The sequence below is a fragment of the Larus michahellis genome, chromosome 9 (assembly GCF_964199755.1).
Source record: "Larus michahellis chromosome 9, bLarMic1.1, whole genome shotgun sequence".
NCBI lineage: Eukaryota > Metazoa > Chordata > Aves > Charadriiformes > Laridae > Larus > Larus michahellis.
The window spans coordinates 33,037,210-33,060,249 of NC_133904.1; the positions used below are offsets into that span (position 1 = coordinate 33,037,210).

At 38.1% G+C, this 23,040-nt stretch overlaps 1 long non-coding RNA gene across 2 annotated transcripts in view; it reads left to right on the forward strand.

The window, feature by feature from the left end:
* The window catches only part of LOC141748434 (uncharacterized), a 121,738-nt gene that overhangs the window by 75,675 nt on the left and 23,023 nt on the right, over nt 1-23,040 (forward strand). The window lies entirely within an intron of this gene.

The window sequence follows — 23,040 nt, forward strand, 5'->3', positions numbered from 1 at the left end:
TGTGAGGACATTGAGAGGAAAAACAATTGGTCCAGAGAGCATTCAGGTAAAACCAAGTCTTATCTCTTCTGTTGTACAGAGAAAAACAATTTAACAATTGAGAAGCTTCTCTTCCCTCAAGGATCTTGCAGCCTGCTCACTCCAATCCTGCCCTCAGCTGCTGTTCTGCTATCCATTTATTCTCTCTAGCACCACTTAAAAATAGGTGAACACGGACCGGGAAGCAGCATGCGCTGAGAACATGAACCTTTGCTAGAAACTGCAGCTGAAAAAGAAGGGAGGAAAGGGAGTTCAGGAGCTCAGAGTGCTGAAATGCTCTTGCAGCCCTTCCTTCCACTCATACATAGCTATATTTTGCACAGATGGGAATAGAAATCAGATTAATGGACAGATCCTACCCTAGTGATTTTTCTTTTTAAGAGACTGGTTCACCACTGGCAAAATATCCTTTTTTCCCCCTAGTATTTTTTATCTTTAGTCTTATTTGGTTTTGCAGCACATGGACTTGTCACTTAAATGGGACTCTTCTATTTTTTCCATAAAAATTACTCTTTCCAATATGTTTAATTTCTGTTACTTTATTAAATAAGCTGTTTTTAAAGAATAAAATTAAAAACTGAATTCAAATATTATTTGTAGACCCATACTTGAGCAAGTAGCTACAGCAGGATTAAGCAAATCCACAGATACTGCAAAGAAAGTCCTGCAGCTATGAAGCCCTATGTGGTATAATATCATTTCACTCGTATGGAAGAGCCTGAGTCTGGTTAGCCACCAAACTGGGCATTGTGAGCAAAGTTGTAGCGATTGTGTGCCAGCCAAGCCACTGAGGGCTGCATTACCTCAATCGACAAAAGTATCAGTAATCCTGCTTTTTGAAAGCAGTAGGAATGTTTGCTCCAATAGATTTTAAGCTATATAACACTAACTATATTGTAAACCACATAGACTGAAAATAATTAAATTTAGCATATATCTATTTTATTACCTATTTTATTCCCCTACATTGTTCTCTAAATAAAGCTACAGTGTGCAAGGCGGTCATCTAGGTCAAAAGGAGACAGGAGAGCAGCAATAAAACAGGATAAGGGATAAAAAAGCAGGAAAAAGGTAGTAAATACAAGTTACTATTTAAAAGGTTCATGCAATTACTGAGGGGGAGAATAAATAGAACAGGGATATCAATAGTGAATAGAGTAAGTAAAAAGGAAGGTTTTTCAAGAAGCATAGTGTTTGCGTTAAAAATAGCATTGTAAAACCTGTGTAAGGAATAACAGCTATGCCAGGATTTGAAATAAAGAAGGTGTTTCCAGCCCTTATGAAGCAGAAAGGTTGCCAGCTAGAACTAGGAAGGATGAGAAGAAGCATTTACTAAAAGTATACTCTGTGTAGTCATCTAGCCTAGCTGACATAAATCCTGGAGTCATAGGAAAACTAACTGTGTAGTCCTGGACCACCAGTAATATCTGCATTAGCAAGAAAACAAGGGTTGCATAAGAGATTGAGGTTATAAAATTGCCCCGGTACTGAATAAGGTGAAAATCACAACCTGGGAATTACATGTCAACTAGATCGATATTGATTCTAAGTAAAATAAAGGAACAATGGAGTTGGGACTTTAAAGACAACTAATTATTACAATGCTGATTTTTACATTACTTATCTGGTTTTGTGGAATTTGTCTTTTCAAACTTTATTTTCTGTATTTGTCTGCTCTGACAGGCTTGCAGACCTGGTCAAAACAGACAGTCAGTATCATAATATCTGGATTTCTTCAGCTTCTTTGTGATTGAAAGCTCTCATTACATGGAATAACAGGGTATTTTGCAGATTAAATTTAAAAGTGACTCCCTCATAGAGACAAATTCAAGTTGCTAATGGGAAGAAAAGAAAGCACTGAGCTCTCAATGAGCAATTAATATTTGCTGGAGACACATAGAGAAATGTGGAGTCATATATGTGAAGTTTGCAAATGATACAATGTTTCTGGGGTAAGAAATGATGAGAAGGATGGGATATTAATGCAGAGCAAGGTATGGATCCAGTTGATGACCTGATTGAAGAGGCTGCTCAATAGCAGCCATGCGAGTGGAGCATATTCACTGCATCAACCCATCCTCCCTCAGGGCAGAAGTTACAACTCCATTAATCTCTTCCTCCTTTCTTCCAGTACGTCTGGTCTTAAGAATGACCTGGAGCACTTAATTAAATGGTCACAATTGAATACTGATATGCATAATGATATGCATCTCAAAATGAAGACCACACGCTGTGCTTACAGAGTTGGAGTTCTTGTGTAGAAATACAGTAAGTTAAAAAGGTTTTTAATGGTCATTGTGAGTAGATATACTATGGAAATTCATTTCAGAGTTAACTCAAAAAATACACCCAAAAAATGAAGAAGGTAAAAAAAAAATGAAAATTTAGGAAATTAAAAAGATTTTTTTTTTTCTGACTGTGCTAAAACTACCACAGTTCAAAAGGAATATTAAAATAATCAAGTGGGTTTAAAGGAAACTCACAAAATATATCCAGAATTTGGTATATCAAGCCTATTGTCACAAAGAGCGGCCTTATCCAAGAGGAAGTTGAGAGAAGACTTGCTCTCTCTTTCTAAGTGCTTCTGCATGGATGCGTTTAAATAGTGCGAGGCATGAACGTCCTTCTATCCAAAGACTGTTAACTGAGGTTAGAGAGATTCATTGCGGAATTAGGATATGATTTCCTAGCACATGCAAAGATGCAGTTTCTTATCATTCAGAATCTTTGATGTGAGTTGGAACAGTTTTCTAAGATGTGTATGATTCAATTCAGCTTTTCAGAAGACTCCTTCAGCCTGCTTCTACTGAGGAATCATTCTAAATCTTTCACGTGGTCTACTGCATGTAATACATTGGTTTTGCTGTAAAGACTCTCATAACATTTAATTTTACAAAAACATACCATTTATTTAGTCTCATGCTTCAGAGCCTCATTTAGTCATCTGACCAATCAGAAATTAATTTTTCTTTCCCCTTCCATAGGAATATCACTTTACCATGACTTGCTAGATTCTTCTCTCCTTTCTGAAACATTGGGCTTTTTTTCCAAGTGAAGATAGGATGATAAACTGTGGGTGCTGCAGGGAGGTATTAGTTAGAATTGCTGCTCAGCTTGACTGATACACTTGTCCCTCCTGCTCGGGGTAGAGCAAGCCTTTTTTCACCCTTCTCTTCAGGAAGATAAATATATAAAGCTCCTTAAGATCTGCAACACAAGGCTGATTTTCCAATTTTGGGATTATTCCTTTCTTCTTCAGCGTGTGGTAGAGCTCACCAGCTGGGTCATCTGTGTATCTCACTCAACAAATTTCCTGCCTTTGAGGAAGTATTGGGTATCAATGTTCTGCTAGGCTTTTTTTCTGTTCTCACTGTCAGTGTGTTTCAGACAGTTTTCTGAGAATTCAGAATTCCTGAGTAATTGAAATTGCTGTTTATTAGAGGGAAGTCAAATGATACAGGAGGATATATGATGCAAACGTGGTTGACCTCACAAGTCTCAAAGCCTGTCTGAGAGCATTTAGCTAGTACCTGCGTTCCAGTTAGGTACCTAGTCTACAAAACTTGTCTGTAAGTGATCTATAGTTAGTGAATGTGTTCTCCAGAGGACAATTCAGCCCACCTATTTTAAGAAGGAATTAATTATCTTCCAGTAACTGATGGTGCAAGAAATTGGTATTTTTAGAATTAGACTATATTCCTTACTTTCTGGTGGCTAAAATTAGGTGAACTGGATGCTATCTACTGTGATATAAAAGCCTAATAATGTATTTTTTCTAATTGAAATATTACTGACTTAATGTTTGGCTACAGACAAGTGATACGCAACATTTTTTATTTAGACTATTGGTTTCACTTTTCAGGAATTGCAGAGTTACTGTAGCTGTATCATTATATTAGCAATTGCCACTTAATTTTGGCCACATGCATAACATAAGCATTACAGTAGCTTTGTAGTTATTAAATGGGAAAATGAAAATGGGTTTGTTGAGCAACATCATTACTCATAAATGCTTCCTTTGTTATACAGTATTATCTACTGTATTTTTCTCTTGGAATGAATAATATTTAAGATCAAAACAATTATGCCAATGTAGAAAGTAATTGTACAATATCTATACTCAGGCAAAAGATTTATAATAGATAATAAGAAAATGATCAAAATACCTTTACACATAAAATTTGTGGAATCAAAAATAAGAAAAAGATCAAAATACAATTACACGTATAATCTGTGGAATCAAACCATCATTAATAGGGAAGCCCCCTGACAGAACTGTGGTCTTGTACTGAGTGAGAAATTGTAGTAAAAAGGCAGTCCAAGCCGTGAAGTGTTAGGATTAAGGATTTGAGCACTTGTCTGCTATGTTGTTATATATGGAACAATCTGCAAACAAACGTTTAAAACCACCATAATTCTGAGAGTTCACTATGAGATAAAATTGCATAGCATATGCGGCTTTCAATCCTTTGGCATATTGTCCTGTTACAGCTTTTATTTGGAGTTCTTTGGCATAGATTTCCAAGTGGCATTAGAGGGAGGGTCATGGAAGTTTAATGTTCAGATCCTGTGCTCAGCATGGTCAGAATCATCTATAGAAATAAACAAATATCTTGGAAGGAAAAGATGTCAATATATCCCTAAGAATAAGTTTCTCTTTTGCTGCATAAATCTGCGCATGTTTGGGGGTAGGGGGGAAGAACGGTCACCCATTAACTGATCTTAAAACAATTTCTGTTTCTGACTAACACATACAACTAGATTTCTCATTAAAAACTGGAGAATTTTCTCACATTTTACTTCTAAATATTAAAAAAAAGATTAAGTAAGTAATCTGATCTAGGGATGCATGTAAAAATCTATATTGCAAATTGAATTAATGTAGCTTTTACTATCATAGCTTGCTTCCTGATAGTGGTGTAGTTTCTGTGAGCTGCTGGAATACGATGTAAGACTTCTGTCTAAGAAGCAGTTAACACTATCATCACATCATATGACAAGTCTCTATGCATGCTGAAATGTTATGATGTTGCTGCACCTGCCTAATACTGTTTCATTAGCCCCTATTCTGAATTTTTGTACTAACCATTTACTGCTTCATTTTCACTGGGATATCATAAACAAGGGATAAACTGTGAGTGTATAACTCTGTGAGGTTGTTTTCATGCACAGCAGAGGTATAGGTTGAGTATGCACTTGAGCTTTTCCATTCTTTCAGCTCTCTCCTGCTATCAGAGTTAAAATAGCTGTACTCCAATTCGAAGCTTGAACTTCCTGTTAAAAAAGTAAAAGTAACTGCTAGGAAGAAGAACTAACTTACTGGGTGTCAGAGGTCCCCTGATGGTGCTAAACTTTAATGGAGGATGAGCTGCCTCTATTTTTCCATGCTGAGATGCCTACCTATTTTGTCTGCTCAGACTGACAGGTCTGAAAATGAATGATTTTTCCTCAGTCATGATGGATACCATTTCTAGACATATTGTAGCATAATGGACAAATAACTTCTCTTAAAGACTTGTCATATAATTTGAAGGAAAAAAAAAATTGTACCCCTGAGACAGACATTTCTATCTATATCCTCTGGGAATAATGAGACCTTAGAGCAGAGTCTAAGGCTAAGAGTTGGTTCAAAATACTATGATGTGATGTGCCCTTATCTTCTTTTATAGATAAGACAGGCAGACTGTTTCTTGCACAAAAAAATCAAAGAGCAGGCTGTAAAATCATAGGAAATAAAAAATGACAACTGAAATCTCTCCTTTCCTTTGAAAAGTATTTCTTCCAGAAATTCCTTTTTTTTCCCTCTCCCTATTCCTTGGTGGCACCCACTTACCTAAACTGTAATGACCATAGCTGAATCCCAAATGATTCAGCTGAATATGGAAAATATAAACCTCCATATTTAATTCCAAATATTTGTGGTGTTAGTGAGCCACCTTGAAAAAAAACCCCAACCACACAGAACTGGAAACCACTAAGTCCCCCACACTCCCAAGCATAGCGGAGAGATATTCAGGACAAAGAGAGCTTTGAAATTTGGTATATTGATCTACTCCCTTCCCTCAAGCCCTTATAAGCCCCTTGAGGTTGTCTTGGAAGCAGCTAGTACAGACGTTGTGACCCTTACTTAACATGAAGAGCTTGTGCAGCGAAAAGTAGTGGGAGGTCTGGGACTGCTGCAAGACATGGTCAGACAAGTGATTTACTTGTATGTTTGTATAATCTCATTTGTACAATGTTTTTGTTGTCCCCTGGGGAGGAGGAGGCCACTGGTATCCCCCACCCCCCTTCTTCCCCAGGCCTCTAATGGACCTGTCCCCTGTGGACCTTCCACATAGTGGGGAATGTGCACTTATGTTGCAGTGACCCGACAGCCAAAGGGTCGTGACCTCATGCCTGCACAGAGCACGATGCATGTGCTGTGACCCTGACAGACACGCTGGGAGGCAGGTTATTGAGCTGGAGAAGATGGCCTGTAAACCTCTGAGAACATTCCAGGTTGAGGAGGAGCCAGCTCCAGGGCATAATGTGGGAAGTGTTCTCCTAGAAGATGACATGGAAGTGAAGGGGCCATGTGTGGAATAATTAGCAGTAAAGTCATGATTGCCTTTGAGACATATATTCACCTTAGCTCAAAGGACATCATCATCACTGCATACAGGAGCAATACCCTTAATTTCCTTCAGCCAATAGCTGATTAGTTTCCTATTACCAACACAAGAGTTTAGATGGTTGCTGGAGAACTTTCTGTGTTGGCATCAAAAGCTGTTTTTCCTCCTCAGGTCATAAAGTCAATCATTGCCTAAGAGGAAGAGCTGATTGATGACTATGCATATCTATGGATCCAAACGGTAAAGGTGCTCATGATGGGCTCTGAGAGGCTATTCTTTTTCCCAGCTTTTCTCATCTATAGTAAAGGATTTTTGATATATGGTGAAAGCCCTGCTGGGGGAAGATGTCAGGGGCTGTTACTGTGGGATACTGGGATGTGTCCAAAATGCCACAGTACTTAATATTTTGATGCTTTCCATAGAGAAAAGGACAGCTTAGCAAATAGTTTAGAGACGGCTAAAAATAGACTCAAGGAAAATATGACACAAGAAGAAAATACTAAAAAAATAAAGAAAGAAGATTGGCATATGTCAAATATCATTAAGTACATCAAATATTAATCATTACAAAGAATGTAATTTATTTTAAATCTGGATAGTAATACACATGGAAAACATTATACTATAAAGGATGTAATCAGTATTTGGGTACATGATACTTGTGCATGACAATCCGTCATTCTATCTGTTTGCTTTACAAATTGCTATGCGGAGCTGATTAATTGTTTTTTGTTCATTAACAAGAGAGTCCTGGTTATTTCTAAGTCTCTCAAGGTTTCAGAACTGCTCATTATCACAGCCTCGTCTTTTTGAGAATATAGAAAGATCGCTGTTTGACGCACTTCGTTTGTTGGCAGTGACTAGCAGTCACCTTCCGTGGGCAATGAAACAGAGAGGTATTGACAGGATGACTTGTGTCTGCAGATCTGTATAGAGCGGCATGAAGTTGTGAGTAGTTTTTTTACTTGGCAAGTACATTGCATTATCCATACCAAAAAAAGGCAACTAAAGCTCCAGAAAGACATTTTAAAATTTGAAAAGAAACATACATAATGTTGTTTGGTTTGTTTCTTTTTTTTTATTTTGAAATAACATTTCATCTAGAAAGCTGCCTAAAACTAAATAGCAGATTTTAAGGTTAAAATATATAGCTAAAAACAAAGTTTCATTTGACTCAAAACAACATCTGTTGTTTGTTCTAAGCAAGCTAGAAAAAGATTGACCCAGAATTGATTAAAAATTGTAGTCTCTCACCAAGCCGAAAACTAATAACATTCACAGATCTAGTGAAGTACTTCTTAACATTATATATTAAAATATCTGAGTTGTATGTGAAAGCATATTACAAAATCCTTATTGCCAGTTATGAAGAAAAATACTGTTTGCAGCCCCTAAACACTTCATATACGTCCTTTCTCTGGAGAAAATATGATTTTTATTTACTGGAAAAGTGTCTCTGATGAACAGACTGTAATTAATAAAATACATTAGTCTATTTTGGTTTAAGTATAGACCAGACTTACAGGATGGACCTGTTTCTTGTATAGAAGTTGTGAGTGGTACTATCACAGAATACTGTATTCTGTGTTTGATTTATCTCACAAACTTTTACACCTTTTCACAGAAAAACAGGGAAAAAAAAGATAGGAAAAAAGTGATAAAATCATAGCTTTTGCTTCCTTCACTCAGTATTTGGTCAAAATACCTCTTAATTTGAATGAGCTTCTTGCCTGACAGGAAAAAGGAATTGTAAGTCGATTATATACTGCATCTTCCAGCCAAGGACCACGGTTACTTAGGATGTATAAATACTTGAACATCTAAATTTCCCTAGAGTATGTTTTCTACTACGTTAACTGTGATGCAGAAAAGGTACGGCATAAGTTTTCAAATGTTGCTGCCTAGCTGCAGAAAATTCAACTGTGGCTGGGTACCTGGAGTGATGCTCGTGCATGGTAATAGTGCAATTCAAGCACTTCATTTAAAGGCTATTTGAAGGCTTATAAAACTTAGTGCTAAGTGTCTTTAGAAAGGGATACACTGAGAATTAAAGTTCCTAAATTTCAGCTTTTATTGTTCCTCCTTAAATTACAGTGGAATTGCAGTCCACAAATTAAATCATTGACCAGGACCCTCATTAAAAGTCAATATTTATGGAAATTACTGCATTCTGGGATCTGAGAAACTGAAGCATTTCTCTATACACAGAAAAGGCAATGATTATTTCTACGGCATGCACAGTAATATTTTAACAACACCACTGAGGCAAAGTACCTCAATTATAACTCCAGTGTCTTACAATGAACTGTTTGTAAATCTCTGAAAAATATTTTAATTTTCTTCTTTTTCATCATGATGCTGGAAAAGACATTCTTACAAATGTAAACATAAGTGCTAAGCTTAAATAAATCTGTTTATACAATAAATTCTTCTGAGCTTCTAGTAGCTAAAATGAGTTAACAAAAACGCAAACCAATTCTGATGGAGGACAAAAAACCAACTGGCCGTGGTTGCTCTGGTAACAAATTGCCTTTCTCTGTGAGTGTGGGTAGGCATGCATGAATATGAGATGGATATCTGTATATAGCTCAGAGCTAGTTGCATATTTGTACACGTCCATTTACGTGTGCATCATTCCCCCAGATTCCTTCACATGTTATATTACCCATGTATCTTTTTTTTCCCCTTTAAATTTCATTAATCATCCTTGTAAATGGAATACTTCCCTTGAGTGACATTTTTATGTTAAAATTATATTATATTTGATTTGAAAAGCAACCTAATTAAGGTAGGCTTCCTGTAAGCTATTTAAGTCTCACCTCCCAGTGGAATCATGGAAGATTTACAAAAATAATGAATTACGTCTTATATAATCTTTATTGCTACTTTTTAGAATGAATAATATATTCAGTTTGGGTTGAAATAACATATCCCTAAGGTACAATTCGTTTCCACAAATTAGATTGGTCCCTCGCATACAAGATTATTAAGCATGAAGAAGAAAGTTACTGGGTTCCATGTGCCCCCTAGGAATAGTATTTCTTCCTTCACATCTAAGCTTTAAATGTAGGCTGATTCAAGAGAAATCTGGTAAATAGTTAAAAGAATGATGCAGTTGCTTGGGCTTACCGTATTAACCTTGTTTTTTAAAAATTTCCTCCATTTTTGTTTTGCATACATGATTGATATGTACAGTTCAAAGCGAAACACAAAGAACAGAGATATTACTGTGTTTCTCTGTTTTTATAGGTTCTGGATGTACTTTTAGTTCTCTTTGTATCTTTACCCATCTTTCAGTTGATTATAGAAACTCAGTGTGATTCACTTTGATTGCCAAAGAGGGGCTGAGTTGTTATTTCTAGACAAAAATGCGATTATACCAGTAGTATGAAGTGGGGTGAAACATGTTCAACACAGAGTTACCATTAAGTAATTTATGAGTCTGATAGTTCCTCTGGAAAAGGCTTGAATAACAAGTTATGTGATGAATCATGGAAAATTATTTGCAACTGATAGAACAAAAAGATTTTTAAAAATTATTGCGTAAGACAGTCGTGTGGTTCTCAGTCTGTTCTCTTTATAATTGCATTAAATAACCATTTGGTTTTTCGCAAGAAGGTAGAGGTATATATTTGTTTCAAGTCACTTTAATAGGTTGAGAAAAACAAATACTACCGCTTAGATCTAGGAACTTCAAGTTACATTTTAAAAACACAGCTGCATTTAGTGTTTATACTAAATAAGAAAACTAGTAAAATCAAAATTAGGTCATGCAGTATTTCCTGTCATATTGTTGATTCTCTTAAAGCTTATTAGTTGATGTAGTAAAAAGACAATACAGTTATTTTTTAAGTGGGCTGGTGACTATATCTAAAAACCCTGTTGAATTGAAACTTAAAATTAAGTAGTTTTGAAAGGAAAATGAATATGAAAATAATGCTTCGTTAACTTTTTGTTTTTCTGAGAATTTTCCACCTTTCTTATTACTAAATGTCTATTTAGACTAGTTTCCACAATTTATATTAGCTTGTATTCTACTAGTACCTGAACTGAATTTAGGTACTGAGTTGAATATCTATTCATCCAATCTGTTCAGTGCTGTAAGGAGGTTGTCCTGGTCTGTTTTTCACCAACGTCAAAAATTCATGTATTTTAGCTCTTAGATAGATTTCTACTCTTATAGTTAAGATTATTCAAATGAGTGTTTCATACAACATCATAATGATCAGAATATCAGATGTCCTAGAAGGTTCAACTGTTCTTGCCAATGATAACATTTGGACAAACCTGCTGCAGAGGATGGCTAGAATTTTAAACCGCATTTTCGTCTAGCCATACTTATATCTAGCATAAATGATACGGCTCGAAAGAGCTGGGAAGACCTATCATAAGTAAAATCTTATATTGTTGATGCCATCCAAGCTAGGAAGAGATTTTAAGAGTTAAATGAGGTAAAGCTACTGCTATAAGCTCATTAGAAACTGTAGCATTTTTACAGACCAGTAAAACACTCATATTAGTCTTGGATTTTTTTCTTGGAAAAATATGTGTTCCTCTAAGGGAAGGTATGAACTTCTTATATCCTGGTTCCAGCAGGGACAGGGTTTATTTTCCCTAGGCTCTGGCAGGGACACAGGTATTCCATCCCATGTGAGCCATGCCCAGTCTGTAGCCAGGAGCTGTCAGGAAGGGGGGGATGAAGTCGCCGCTTGGAGTGGGCTGAGGGTCCCTGGTCCAGTCAGTGAGCATTGGTACCATCTTTGTGTTTGTACATTCCTCTGTCCATGTTATTGCTGTTATTTTCCTTTTCCCTTTGCTGTTCTGTTAAACTGCCTTTATCTCAACCAGCGAGTTTTGCCTTTTTCTTCCGATTCGTCCCCACAGGTGTTGGGGGGTGAGAGAGCAGCCACGTGGTTCTTAGCTGCTGGCTGAAGCTAAACCACAACAGCTTACTAAATTTTCTTAAAATAAAAGATATTCTGATGGTTAGAGAGCTAAAAATGAATGGGGAGGCCAAGGCTCAACTGCTTGCTCCTTTACCTGCACTGTAGACTTCAGAAGAGTTGACTGGAAGGTGGAGGTAGGGATTTCTCTCATAAAGGTGAAGATGCAAGTAGGTCAGTCTCCCAAAGTTGTTCAGAAAGAGATGGACTTCTCTAGTTATAGTTTTGGAGAAGAAAACTTAGAGTAGTATCACAGTTTTTCAGCTGAAAAATAGTAGAAATGGAAAGGGGAGACAAAAATGGTAAGAAATATGCTTTTGAGGAAGTGTCTCACATTGTCCTGTACTACAATACTATGACTTGTATATCAAGGAATCCCCTATAAATTCCTTGATAGATAAAAGCATTTTAACCCAGTGGTCAGACCCTAGGTATTTGCCTATTTAATGCAGTAATATATTACGCTCGGACTACAATATGAGTGCACGTATATAGAACAACAGGATGAATTACACCTCTCTTCTTTCTGTGCTTGAATATGGATTTGCTCTTCCTTTGTTTTTTGTTTAAGGAGGAAAGGTGATAGCTTTTTACCATAACTGAGGGGCTGTTTTATTTGATGATGAATAGCAGATTTTGATTTAGGAAAAGGCCGGTTTGTTCTAAGAAAAACTCAATGTGTGAAACAGTGAATCACCCCCAGGAAATTGCTGCCATTCAACCCAGCCACAGCTCGAACTAATTTCAGGTGCTTCAGGTGTGCAAGGGAAGATGAGCATGGGGGGGATTGCTGGTGTGGGGGAGAGATGGGGCTGCCTGTAGTGGTCTTTATGGTTTCCTCTGGCCCAGGACTCTGAGGGAAACCTCTCCAGGTGCAGTAGAACTCCATGTCATAAAGCCATGTGTTTCTGCATGAAGCACATTCAGAAATGTTATAAGGAGGCTGTTGTGAACTCTATGCAGTTCTGACTCAGTGAGAAGCAGAAAGTACCTCAGTGACAGAATATATGTATTTATGGCAATGTTTCCAGCAAGGTGTTTTTTCATGTCTGCAAGTGGGCAAAATGTGAAAGCTTTGTACATTGCTAACATAAATTTGTCCTTTCAGAGAGAGAGCATCAGGTCATGGTGCCTCTCCTCTAGATTCTTCTGTGTCTGAAGCAGTTTGCTACAACACTCCCATCCTAATGCTACTGGAAATTACTTTGCTTTGGATGAGACAGGTGAAGTGCTCTACCATGTGGACCACCTGGGGGATAGGTTCAGAACTCAGTGTCCAAAGCAGGGATCTTGTATGTTTGGTACTTGTTGGCTAACATGCGTGAGTTTTCCTCTCTCTCTCTGTTTGCCTGAATTGCTTAAGAAGGCTGTTGTTATAATCTTACTTGTTTGTTTGGATTTTCATGACTTGGACTTTCCTTCCAAGCAGACTCATGCAAAGTCATCTTGTTTGGAATTTTTCTGGTGTAGGTTATGGGCTATGAGTTAGGCAAGGAGTCTTTTTCCTAAAATTCTTGTGAGGGTATAAAGTAACATGCAATTTTTTTTTTGTTGTTTAATTCCTTGGTCTCATAATGTTTTCCTTGTCCAGGATGATTCATCTATGGCAGGTGCCTATTTTTCGTTATCAACAACTGTGAATTCAACTTCCATACTGCTTGTGTCATGCCAAAATCTCTTTGTGGTTTAAAATTGCCAGTGGTGTCCCCACAGATCTGGGAAAGTGAGATGTGCAAAGACAACACCCTAGGCACTGTTGAGGGAAAACTACTGAGTTGAACATAAATGAAATTTATTTGTCAAACATTTAGAAAAAGAGGAGGAGTGGGGAAATGGAAAATATAGAGATATTTTAAAAAAGGTGAATGTGAGTTTTGTCCCTGAATCCTAACTCTTTGGAAATACAAAAAACCCCAAGTGGGATCCACAATGCTTATTCTGTGTACTAGCTCACTCTGATTCCTCTGCCTGAGTTCTGGTTGGCATTTGAATTGAAGACTAGCAGTTATTATTTACAGTATCAGATTTTCTCACCATTTGAAATGCCAATAAGATCATAGGACACTTATGAGAATTGAGCAGGCAAGTGGGTTACCTGGGATAACGTTTATTCAAGTAGATACTTATATGTATTAAAGCTTTCTGAAGTTTCTCTTTTGGTATGTGTAATGACTTAATCTAATGCTGCTGCTATTTCAGTCATGGTCTCCTTTGAACAGATGTTAATGGTTGTGCTTTTTAATATGAACCTAAAGCGCCAGGGAGACTCTGAATTTCATCTTGTATCTGAAATAGTTTATGAATTTTTCACAGTAAATCCTATTTCCACTGAGGCCAGTGGAACTTTTCCATTGACTTCAATGGCATTACATTTTTCACCCTTAGTCTGTGCAGGTGACAAGTAAACTACAGCATATCATAGAATCATAGAATCTTCATGGTTGGAAAGGACCTTTGAGGTCATCGAGTCCAACTATACACACACACAAAAAAAAACAAAAAAAAAAAACAACACAAAAAAAAACCAAAAAACCCCAACAAGAACACAAACCACCACAAACAAACAACCTACAATCTCTGCCACTAGAGCATGCCCTGAAGTGCCAAATCTAGACATTTCTTAAGTACCTCTAGGAATGGTGACTCAACCACCTCCCCGGGCAGGCTGTTCCAGTGCCTGACCACTCTTTCAGTAAAGTAATTCTTCCTAATATCTAATCTAAACCTCCCCTGCTGCAACTTCAGACCGTTTCCTCTGGTCCTGTCATTATTCACCTGGGAGAAGAGGCCAACACGCACCTCTCTACAACCTCCTTTCAGGTGGTTGTGGAGGGCAATGAGGTCTCCCTTCAGCCTTCTCTTCTCCAAGCTAAACATGCCCAGCTCCCTCAGCCTCTCCTCATACGACTTGGTCTCCAGACCCCTCACCAGCCTGGTAGCTCTCTTCTGGACCCGCTCCAGCACTTCAATGTCCCTCTTGTACAGAGGGGCCCACAACTGAACACAGTACTCGAGGTGAGGCCTCACCAGTGCTGAGTACAGAGGCACGATCACTTCCCTGCTCCTGCTGGCCACACTATTCCTGATACAAGCCAGAATGCTGTTGGCCTTCTTGGCCACCTGGGCACACTGCTGGCTCCCGTTAACCTGGCCGTCCACCAGCACCCCCAGGTCCTTTTCTGCTGGGCAGCTTTCCAGCCACTCTTCCCCAAGCCTGTAGCGTTGCTTGGGATTGTTGTGACCAAAATGCAGGACCCGGCACTTGGCCTTGTTAAATCTCATACAGTTGGCCTTGGCCCATCGATCCAGCCTGTCCAGGTCCCTCTGTAGAGCCTTTCTACCCTCAAGCAGACCAACAATTCCACCTAGTTTGGTGTCATCTGCAAACTTACTGAGGGTGCACTCAATCCCCTCATCCAGATCATTGATAAAGATATTAAACAAAACCGGCCCCAAAACTGAGCCCTGAGGGACACCATACATCATATGACATCGTATATATCATATGACAGTATTCCAAAGTCATCAGAATGCCTCTGAGTCATGATAACCAGAATTTCATGTACTCTATTGTACCTTGGTCTTCTAAGAACTTGACTTAAAACTCACAAAGACTCAGCAGTGAAAAAGAATGGTCACCTACTGTAATGAATAGTTGTTATCTGACCCCCTTTCTGCACTGAATTTATAGAAATTCCAGGGTCCTGTTCCAGGATGCATGTCATTTACAAATCCAAGGCTTGCTTTTTCTTTTCTTAATGAAATCTACAGATAACAGAGCTCCCTGACTATTTTAAGTCAGTATTCTAGAGAGGGAAAGGTATCATTCAGAAATTATTTTCAGTTAATAATATCGTTTTTATTTGTCTTAACAGATTTAACAGTGCACTTCACATAAACAGTAGCTTTTATTTGAAAAAAACTTGGAACTTTTATATTTTGGAGAAGTTGTATTTACTTCTGCTTCTGCAACTTAGTAATTACAAAATGGGGAAAGAATTATCATTTATTTGCAGCTCTCAAATTCTTGAAATACTCCAGAGCAGAAACAAAAATTAAGTGCAAAATATATGTATTACAGGAAAGTAGATTGAGGGTCCAGTTCCTTCTGTTGTATTCTGGGCATGTGCCAGCTATGCTGAAATAACTTGTATTGCTTTCCTGATATATTCAAGATGCATTCATTCTTTATCTTTATTCTTTCTTTGAGTCATTCAGTTTTAAAGGCTGAATGATATTACTACTTGGTTTGGGGCATTGGGGGTTTTAAACTTTTCTTTTTTTCTCTTTTTTTCTTTTAATTGCATTCACTACTATGCAATAATAATTTTTGAGGAAAGCAGGAGTGGGCTCTAACCTACTCAAAGGGAGAGGTAATAGAACATTAGTAAAAACCAAAGTCCTAAGTAAGGACATATTTAGAAATCTGAGAAACCCTTTCAAATGAAATCATATACATATGAAGAAGGAAAACTTTATCTTAGAGAAAATCCTCTGCCTCACACTTCACCATGTAATACTTGAAAAAGCCTGGTTATTAAAAAGGATGCATCACATAAACTCATTGTTGTTAGAGTGAATGCACTTGAACCTCTGTTTCCTGCCACTTAAAGCCACTCACTTCACTTGACTCTCTCTAAAGTTTTATGCGTGTCACCCTTCCTCTCTGCTTTTCTTTCCAGTCCTGTCCCTAATGATTTCTTCAAGAAACCTGATAGATCAATGCGAAGGCTTCTTCCTGGTTTTTTTATTAATGCGTCTCACACACTCTTTTCCCACATTGTGTGAGCTTCTCCTGCTCGCTGTCATAGAAGCCAAATAGCCCTTTATACTTCAGGGATGTCTCTGGCCTTAAAAACTCGTTCTGCCCATTCAGTACAGGTTATTCATGATATGCAAAACAGTTAATGTAGCACAGTAACTTCTTCGAAAGTAGCCCAAATCTGTTCCAATTCCTAGGTAATGTTTCCTGGCTTTATCACTAGTGCAATATTCAAAATTCAGCCAAGCCGTATGTTGTTGCTGCACATAGTATTTTGCATGAAATCTAATGTGTGAACCTACTCGATAACAATGTCTCACTAAGATGAATAAATGCCAAAGGCTGGCTTTTATTGCAGTTGGTATGATGGCTGGGATGATAGGTTGTTTTTCTTCCCTTCTGTATGAGGTCCATGACTTCGGTAGCTTTGTATTGTAATGACAATGCCTAATGGCCTAATGTTTTTCTTTTAGTCAGTAAATATACTGAACAAATTGCATAGAGCAACAAGGGATATATTGGTTAAAACGTGGGATCACCTCCAGAAATGACTCGGAGTTAAATGGCAAAATATCTATGACTGTGCCTGAAGCCCTAGAAAAGGATTAACTTTGGCTTCTTTTTTGTGTGAAAAGAAGTATGCTATTGACGGAGCTACGTGCTTACTAGTCTTTTTGCTTATTTGCCCATTTTATATTTAAAAGCGGGTGATAATGTTCAAATCAGTTTGTAAAGCAAAAGCTTTACTTCGGAAGTGCAGAGTAGGAAAGTGTCTGCTTTGCAAGGCAGTTTGTGTTTTCTTTGTGACCAAGCAGTGGGAATACTGCAAAGCCAACACAGAGTGTGAAATGCTAACCCGTAAAGACTTGTCTTTGTTATTACAGGGACAGTCATTGGACAGATAGTTGTGCGATAATCTCCTTGTGTGGCAATAAACAGCCTCATTTATCATTAGCTTAACAGTTTAAAAATTATGCTGACTAACTCGAAATATGCAAATTGATGTTATAGCTAAATAAAGTAAGTTTGGCAAAAGTCAGTTGGTGCTGAATGTTCATGTGATTTCTACAATTGTCACATGAATTATCACTCTGATATGCAATGCTATAACCATTTAAATGAGTTCACCAAGATTTATAGCAAACCTAATCTGTGTTCTGCTTGTAATTCATGAAGAGGAACAATCACATTCACTCTGTCTGAGAATGAGAAATCTGTATGTGCAAATTTCCACTGACTCTGCCTTTTAAAGTTTATTACTCCCTTTCGTGTATTCTTTGTGCCTGTAATATTAAGCTGTAGGAGGATAAAATTTAGCAAAAAGAATATTTAAAATAGAGCTGTGCTATGTGTTTTGTTAGAAGGGTGTTTCGGAGTGAAAGAAAATTAAGAGAGAACATCCGGGCTTGGAATTTAATGGCTATACTTACTCTACTGGAAATTAGTATAGATTCCAACCCTAAATCTGTGTAATGCCTATAGTTCCTACATGGCGTATTATATAGACATAAAAGGCAGTCCGTAGTCCTCTTTTATTTTAGGAGCAAATTGTACCATATAAATTGCATAACAAGCTGCCTAGATGAATGTTGCAGGCTCTCTTAAGTCTGTAAATAAATGGTGTGTTTCTAGAAGATATGCAAGGTGCTGCTGTCGCTTTTCTTTTGTAATGCTTGAGTGGTGTAAGGAAATTTGATTCTAACGAAGTGCTTGAATACCTGAAGCAGTCAGTGCTTGAAAACTATGTTATGTTCTATAAGGTTATATCAAATACTATCACTTGTAGTCTAAATGAATGTAAATCAAGTTATACTTAATGTATACTCAGGTTCTATTTCTTCTCCTTTGGTCTTGTGGTCTTGCAAGACCTTGAATATTTTCTGCCACCTTGTGGAGAGACAATAATGTCACTTTGTCAATTTTAGAAACAGATAAATTGGTAGTAAAGTGTTGGACAATTTCACAAGAGTTGAACAGCAATTGTAATTAGACCTATTTGCAAAAAACTCTACTCTTGTTGTGCTTTTTAAAAAGTTGGGTTTGAAATCTGCAACTTCACAGAATCCTGTTGTGAAGCTGTTCGGTTTTTTGGAATTATTGTTATTGTTGGAAAGTAAACTGCCACATTTTATGTCATGATATGCTAGAATCTAGTGTGCTCAAAAATGCCCATATGATTGTAGGACATTCTGTGCATGGAGAAGTGAAAGAAGGAGATTTTTAATTTATTTTTTTTAAGTGATAGGAAAGAATCGTGTAGTGCTTCTTCCACTTAAAAGGTTGAGATATGGTCCTATCAGCTCTATGAGAGATGAGACTATGGGCCATCTGTCAAGGCAGAGATTTCTTTAATATGTCATGTATGAGCTATGGAGAAATAATATCCAAGTGGTTATTTTATTAATTGGTCTGATGCCCAAACTGTCTCTGGGTGACTGCTGAGATTCCCTGCTTTCAGACTATTCCTTCCTGTAGATAGTGCTAACATGAAGATTGAGCTTGCCTTTTTCAGTTTATAACAGGTACGGCACTGTTTTACCCTTTAGCTTTAGTCTACTTGTGTACTGATCATATTTTTAATTTTATTAGATAGCTGACTACTCTGTAGCTGCTGGAATATACTCACAAAACTCAAGCAACACAAAGGAACACTTGTTATTCAATAACATATTTCAGAAGTCTCCTGCAAGCTGTTCCCACATCAGAAATGCAACAGCTAAACCCATCACTAACACCACTAAGACCGAGGTCTAGACTGGCAGTGGGTATTTTTTGCCATGAAGTTCACCTATTCATCATTACTGTGTTATTTTCATTTTCCATTAATGCCGGCCTTATGATGTTTCCAGCATTCCAGTTTCATATACACAGCTGTCAGATGTGAACTTCACCAACAGCTTGTCCAAATGGCACATGCAGTAAACCAGAAGTAGGCAGGCCCGGCCATGATTCCAGTACCAAGCCATCAGAGGAGATGTCAGAGTAGGGCTTTCAGTTACACACACATCAGAACTTTTCAGATAGGTTTTAGACACCGTTGTGCCTTTTGCTTCAGCTTTCCTTTGGGGTATTTTCTTATTTATGCTGTGGTGACTGAAAACAAATTGTTCTTTTGTCAGAGCATTCAAATGTGTCATTTTGTAGGGTGTAAACATCTATAGCTGGAAAGGTGCCAATTTTAGAGTCAGTCTTTTACAACATATTTGAGCACTGAAATAGTATGAAGTGGTTATAATTAGACTTTTGTGAAAAATTTTTGTGATTTAAAGGGCAAAATCCATGAAAACATTAGGAAAAAAAATCAAAACCTAGGGATCGAAAAATGGGAAACAAATTTCAACATCACTATAAAAGTAAGAGATAGCTGCAAGGACTCATTTGTTCTAAAATCACTCTAGACATATTTAAGGAGTCTCACATTCAGCATCATCAAACTTCAGCACCCACAGAAGGAGAGGTAACAATTTATGATGTACTGGTGACCTGTGTGACTTCATGTCATACTGCCATTCCTCCCCATCTAGTTGATTCATTCCAAAACAGCCATCAGAACTGATCTTCTTCTGCAGTGGTCCAGCTTTCATACCCAAACTCTTGTACCAAGGCCAGTTAATCCTTTGAGAGTGATTCCCTCCTTGACTACATTAAAATACACTGAGTGTGAGGGACACATGAACTAAAAAGTTAAGTTGCCTGTTTCTGACAAAGTTTCTCTGCAGATGTCCTAATTTCCAGGATGATCTGTTCAGGCAAAACGTACAGGCTGCCTCCAAGCGCAGAATGTAGGCTCAGACAGTCTGTAAATTGTTTCTGCCTCCACAATAGGTGACATCTTAGTGTCCTTTTAGGAAGGACACTGAAACCACTGCAAGAAAGGAATAGGAGTCATCTACTTTATCTGACATCTCTAGGGTTCTATTTTCATAGAATCATAGAATGGTTTGGGTTAGAAGGGACCTTAAAGATCATCCAGTTCCAACCCCCCTGCCCTGGGTAGGGACACCTCCCACCAGACCAGGTTGCTCCAAGCCCCGTCCAGCCTGGCCTTGAACACCTCCAGGGATGGGGCAGCCACAGCTTCTCTGGGCAACCTGGGCCAGGGGCTCACCACCCTCACAGGGAAGAATTTCTTCCTAATATCTAATCTAAATTTCCCCTTTATCAGCTTAAAACCATTACCCCTTGTCCCATCACTGCACTTCCTGATCAAGAGTCCCTCCCCATCTCTCCTGTAGGCCCATTCGCGTACTGAAAAGCTGCTCTAAGATCTCCCCACAGCCGCCTCTTCTCCAGGCTGAACAACCCCAACTCTCTCAGCCTGTCCTCATAGCAGAGGGGCTCCAGCCCTGTGATCACCTTTGTGGCCCTCTGCTGGACCTGTTCCAACAAATCCATGTCCTCCTTGTGTTGAGGACAACAGAGCTGGATGCTGTGCTGCAGAATAGGGCTGGCAAATCCTTTGCAGCTTTAATCTGAACCCTTCGGAAGAAAACAGTGCTTTCTAAATGAGACTCAGAATGACTAGACTTACATGTATGATTAGATATACTGTCTGAAATGGTTTATGTTACTTTTTTTCCAAGATCCAAGGCTCTTTTCCCCTTCTGTTTTGGGGCATTTTTTGGTACTTTCAGTATTTCCTGTGTTGGATGAAAGAAAATTGTTTTAAAACCTATTTAGAAAGCTCAGCACTCTGTATTGCTGGCCACAGACTGAAATGTGCCAGTGATAGAAAGGTGCAAGCAGCAGATAGGCAGGACGCTTGTTCAGAGTAACGTGAACAAGGATGTTTCTTTAGGCAGGTATTATGCCTAACACCCCACGCCCCCCCCTAAACTATAATCTAGGGCCAACTACTTGATAACAGAGAGGTGAATAAACACTGGTTGTGTCTTCCAAAACAATTCCCTTTCCTGTCATGGTTTCCAACAAATTGTTTCATTATGAAAATTTAATCATTGTGTAATATAGCATTCCAAGCTTTAAGATTCTTAGATTTCTACAGAAAAAATTAAGGATATAATTTCTTGCCTAAATCTTCCTTTCTCATATACATATTTCATTGCGTTGGTATTTTAGCACAGGTCATTAGAATCTCACTGAATTTTTGTAATAAATTAAAACACTTTCTAGGGCATGCAGGGACATTTTTTTTTCTTTTTGAAGTTCAGATGTGAAAGGGAAACTGTAAGATACAAATTAGCTTTTTTTTTTTTTTTTAGAACCACATATCTGAGACTGAACTATTGAAATTAGCATATGATTAACTTCCCATAGAACCTGACTCCTTGCTGCATCCTGTCCCAAGTACATCTCTACAAGGCAACTTCCTGACATGATATGGCCACACTCAGATAGTTTCCACCTCTTCTCTGTGTTTTAAGTTTATTGAACACTCCTTTCTACCTCTTTGAAATAAATGTTCAAAAGCAATGCACTGAGTGTAAAGGCTAGGGACTTATCTTGGATAAAGGTGCAGAGCACTACTGAGCTCCAAGTAGGGCAGTCCTGTTAATTGTGTCTGAACGTGCCTGACTGCTGCTCCGTACAATGCACAATACAAAATGCAATCACATGGAATAACACTGCATAGCTTACAGGAACTGCATAACAGCGGACAGTCAACGGTGTGCTGGGAATGAAATAATCCTAGCATATAAAAACATCTATAGTTTTGTGATTTGCACTTTTTTCAACCAGCTGTATCAATTATTGTGACCACTTATTTATTTTTTTCTATCATTTCAATTTAAGAATGATTTTTGGGTTTAAATTCTATTTTCTATGACATTTTATACTTACTGTATTGTAGTTCAGTTTACTTTTTCAAAAACTGAACATCATGGTAGTGGTGAGCCTCTGGGCTCGTATATTCAGGCGATTCAGCATCATGGTGGTTATCCTTATATAAAATCAGGTTGTGCGTATATGAATGAGTCTCTTTGGCATCCATATAAACAACCGTTGCATAATGCTAGCCCTTTGTAGACCTTACTGGGCAGAGTACAAAGATGAGGGATGTGCGTAGCCATGAGGAACCACGGAGACTTGATGCAGCCATCCATGTATTTTAGACTGTTGGCTGCATACATGGCAAGTCTGATTTTTAGAGGATGTTCGTGAAGTAACACTTAAGTTGTCATGAACATAGTTTCAGACTCTGATGCAAACCTGTTCAGATCTCATACAGAGGGAGATAAAAGGTACCCACTGATAGCCCAGGGGAACTTGCTTTATGCCTTTGTAATGACACAGTTAAGCTCTGCCTCATCTAGCACAGCATATCATTCATTGAGGGAAGTGTTGGAAGTGATCTGTGACTGACTTCTGTCAAGCAAAAGTGTGCGGGATCCTGATTTCTTCTTCCTATGCTTATTAGCAATGAAAGCTGTATATTGACCCTTATTAATTCTGATTGCATGGTACCAGTGCATCTTGCAGTATGCTAATGGCAATACATCTGCTATTCTGCTCTGCATTCCCATTTTCTTTGTTCGAGTATTTTAGGAAGATGGCATTCAGGTATTGCTGACATACTCACGTATCTGGAAACACCAATATGTTTGTTACTGCAGCTCCTGCTTCAACTCACCATATTCATACAGTGAAATGACTGTAGCTTGATGAACAGACACAAGCAGGGAAAAGACATAAGAGTGGGAAGGTGACATACAAAAAATATCAT